Genomic DNA, 4,518 nt, shown 5'->3' with positions numbered 1-4,518 from the left:
AACAACAACAACAACAACAATAATAATAATAATAATAATAATAATAATAATAATAATAATAATAAAAACAATAATAATAATAATAATAATAATAATAATAATAATATTATTATTATTATTATTATTATTATTATTATTATTATTATTAAAAATAATAATAAAAGTAATAATAATAAAAATAATAATAATAATAATAATAATAATAATAATAATGATAATAATAATAATAATAATAATAATAATAATAATAATGATAATAATAATAATAATAATAATAATAATAATAATAATAATAATAATAATAATAATAATAATAATAGGTAGTAGGTTGATAGACAGCAACCACCCAGGGAAGTACTACCGTCCTGCCAGATGACTGTGAAACAGAAACCTGTAACTGTTTTGTGTGATGGTAGGATTGCTGGTTTCTTTTTCTGTCTCATAAACATGCTAGATAACAGGGATATCTTGCTACTCCTACTTACACTTTGGTCACACTTGACAGACACGCACATGCATATATATATACATACATCTAGGTTCTTCTCCTTTTTCTAAATAGCTCTTGTTCCTCTTTATTTCTTCAATTGTCCATGGGGAAGTGGAAAAGAATCTTTCCTCCGTAAGCCATGCGTGTCGTATGAGGCGACTAAAATGCCGGGAGCAATGGGCTAGTAACCCCTTCTCCTGTAGACATTTACTAAAAAAGAGAAGAAGAAAAACTTTATAAAACTGTGATGCTTAAATGTGCGTGGATGTAGTGCGGATGACAAGAAACAGATGATTGCTGATGTTATGAGTGAAAAGAAGTTGGATGTCCAGGCCCTAAGCGAAACAAAGCTGAAGGGGGTAGGGGAGTTTCGGTGGGGGGAAAAATGGGATTAAATCTGGAGTATCTGAGAGAGTTAGAGCAAAGGAAGGGGTAGCAGTAATGTTGAATGATCAGTTATGGAAGGAGAAAAGAGAATATGAATGTGTAAATTCAAGAATTATGTGGATTAAAGTAAAGGTTGGATGAGAGAAGTGGGTCATAATAAGCGTGTATGCACATGGAGAAGAGAGGAATGCAGAGGAGAGAGAGAGATTTTGGGAGATGTTAAGTGAATGTATAGGAGCCTTTGAACCAAGTGAGAGAGTAATTGTGGTATGGGACCTGTATGCTAAAGTAGGAGAAACTTTTAGAGAGGGTGTGGTAGGTAAGTTTGGGGTGCCAGGTGTAAATGTTAATGGGAGCCCTTTGATTGAACTTTGTATAGAAAGGGATTTAGTTATAGGTAATACATATTTTAAGAAAAAGAGGATAAATAAGTATACAAGATATGATGTAGGGCGAAATGACAGTAGTTTGTTGGATTATGTATTGGTAGATAAAAGACTGTTGAGTAGACTTCAGGATGTATATGTTTATAGAGAGGCCACAGATATATCAGATCACTTTCTAGTTGTAGCTACACTGAGAGTAAAAGGTAGATTGGATACATGGAGAATAGAAGCATCAGGGAAGAGAGAGGTGAAGGTTTATAAACTAAAAGAGGAGGCAGTTAGGGTAAGATAAAAACAGCTATTGGAGGATAGATGGGCTAATGAGAGCATAGGCAATGGGGTCGAAGAGGTATGGGGTAGGTTTAAAAATGTAGTGTTAGAGTGTTCAGCAGAAGTTTGTGGTTACAGGAAAGTGGGTGCAGGAGGGAAGAGGAGCGACTGGTGGAATGATGATGTGAAGAGAGTAGTAAGGGAGAAAAAGTTAGCATATGAGAAGTTTTTACAAAGTAGAAGTGATGCAAGGAGGGAAGAGTATATGGAGAAAAAGAGAGAGGTTAAGAGAGTGGTGAAGCAATGTAAAAAGAGAGCAAATGAGAGAGTGGGTGAGATGTTATCAACAAATTTTGTTGAAAATAAGAAAAAGTTTTGGAGTGAGATTAACAAGTTAAGAAAGCCTAGAGAACAAATGGATTTGTCAGTTAAAAATAGGAGAGGAGAGTAATTAAATGGAGAGTTAGAGGTATTGGGAAGATGGAGGGAATATTTTGAGGAATTGTTAAATGTTGATGAAGATAGGGAAGCTGTGATTTCGTGTATAGGGCAAGCAGGAACAACATCTTGTAGGAGTGAGGAAGAGCCAGTTGTGAGTGTGGGGGAAGTTCGCGAGGCAGTAGGTAAAATGAAAGGGGGTAAGGCAGCCGGGATTGATGGAATAAAGATAGGAATGTTAAAAGCAGGTGGGGATATAGTTTTGGAGTGGTTGGTGCAATTATTTAATAAATGTATGGAAGAGGGTAAGGTACATAGGGATTGGCAGAGAGCATGCAAAGTTCCTTTGTATAAAGGCAAAAGGAATAAAAGAGAGTGCAAAAATTATAGGGGGATAAGTCTGTTGAGTATACCTGGCAAAGTGTATGGTAGAGTTATTATTAAAAGAATTAAGAGTAAGACGGAGAATAGGATAGCAGAAGAACAAGGAGGCTTTAGGAAAGGTAGGGGGTGTGTGGACCAGGTGTTTACAGTGAAACATATAAGTGAACAGTATTTAGATAAGGCTAAAGAGGTCTTTGTGGCATTTATGGATTTGGAAAAGGCGTATGACAGGGTGGATAGGGGGGCAATGTGGCAGATGTTACAGGTGTATGGTGTAGGAGGTAGGTTACTGAAAGCAGTGAAGAGTTTTTACGAGGATAGTGAGGCTCAAGTTAGAGTATGTAGGAAAGAGGGAAATTATTTCCCAGTAAAAGTAGGCCTTAGACAAGGATGTGTGATGTCATCATGGTTGTTTAATATATTTATAGATGGGGTTGTAAGAGAAGTAAATGCGAGGGTCTTGGCAAGAGGCGTGGAGTTAAAAGATAAAGAATCACACATAAAGTGGGAGTTGTCACAGTTGCTCTTTGCTGATGACACTGTGCTCTTGGGAGATTCTGAAGAGAAGTTGCAGAGATTGGTGGATGAATTTGGTAGGGTGTGCAAAAGAAGAAAATTGAAAGTGAATACAGGAAAGAGTAAGGTTATAAGGATAACAAAAAGATTAGGTGATGAGAGATTGGATATCAGATTGGAGGGAGAGAGTATGGATGAGGTGAATGTATTCAGATATTTGGGAGTGGACGTGTCAGCGGATGGGTCTATGAAAGATGAGGTGAATCATAGAATTGATGAGGGGAAAAGGGTGAGTGGTGCACTTAGGAGTCTGTGGAGACAAAGAACTTTGTCCTTGGAGGCAAAGAGGGGAATGTATGAGAGTATAGTTTTACCAACGCTCTTGTATGGGTGTGAAGCATGGGTGATGAATGTTGCAGTGAGGAGAAGGCAGTGGAGATGTCATGTCTGAGAGCAATGTGTGGTGTGAATATAATGCAGAGAATTCGTAGTTTGGAAGTTAGGAGGAGGTGCGGGATTACCAAAACTGTTGTCCAGAGGGCTGAGGAAGGGTTGTTGAGGTGGTTCGGACATGTGGAGAGAATGAAGCGAAACAGACTAACTTCAAGAGTGTATCAGTCTGTAGTGGAAGGAAGGCGGGGCAGGGGTCGGCCTAGTAAAGGTTGGAGGGTGGGGGTAAAGGAGGTTTTGTGTGCGAGGGGCTTGGACTTCCAGCAGACATGCGTGAGCGTGTTTGATAGGAGTGAATGGAGACAAATGGTTTTTAATACTTGACGTGCTGTTGGAGTGTGAGCAAAGTAACATTTATGAAGGGGTTCAGGGAAACCGGCAGGCCGGACTTGAGTCCTGGAGATGGGAAGTACAGTGCCTGCACTCTGAAGGAGGGGTGTTAATGTTGCAGTTTAATAACTGTAGTGTAAAGCAAACTTCTGGCAAGACAGTGATGGAGTGAATGATGGTGAAAGTTTTTCTTTTTTGGGCCACCCTGCCTTGGTGGGAATCGGCCAGTCTGATAATAAAAAAAATAACAAAGATAATTATAATAGCAAATCAAGTCCTAAAAAGTATTTGTCTACATTTACTCATATCTTAAATCGTCACAAATGCTACCTGGAAGACCAGACTCCTCGCACACAAAACCTCCTTTACCACCTGAGACCTCTCCTAGGTTGACCTCTACACTTCCTTCCCTCCACTGCAGATTTATACACTAAGTCATTCTGTTTTGTTCGATGCTCTCAAAATGTTCGAACCACCTCAACAACAACTCCTCAGCCTTCTGGATAATAGTTGTCGTAATCCAACACCTCCTAATCTCAAACTACTATATTCTTCTTTCAACAATCTGGTAGTATCCCACTGAGGCAGGGTGGCCCAAAAGCTAAAACTAAAATTTCTCTTTTTAAATTTAGTAATGTATGAAGGATAACGGGTTACTAGCTCCTTGCTCCCTGCATCATAGCCGCCTTATGACGTTAATGCCTCACGGAGGAAGAATCATGTTTTACTTCACAATGCGTGTTGTAAGAGGCGACTAAAATGCTGGGAGCAAGGGGCTAGTAACCCCTTCACCTGTATATATTACTAAATTTGCAAGGAGAAACTTCTGTTTTTCATTTTGGGCCACCCAGCCTCAGAGGGATAAGG

Source organism: Cherax quadricarinatus, chromosome 95, assembly GCF_038502225.1.
Source record: "Cherax quadricarinatus isolate ZL_2023a chromosome 95, ASM3850222v1, whole genome shotgun sequence".
NCBI lineage: Eukaryota > Metazoa > Arthropoda > Malacostraca > Decapoda > Parastacidae > Cherax > Cherax quadricarinatus.
Note: the sequence above shows the minus strand (reverse complement) of the source record.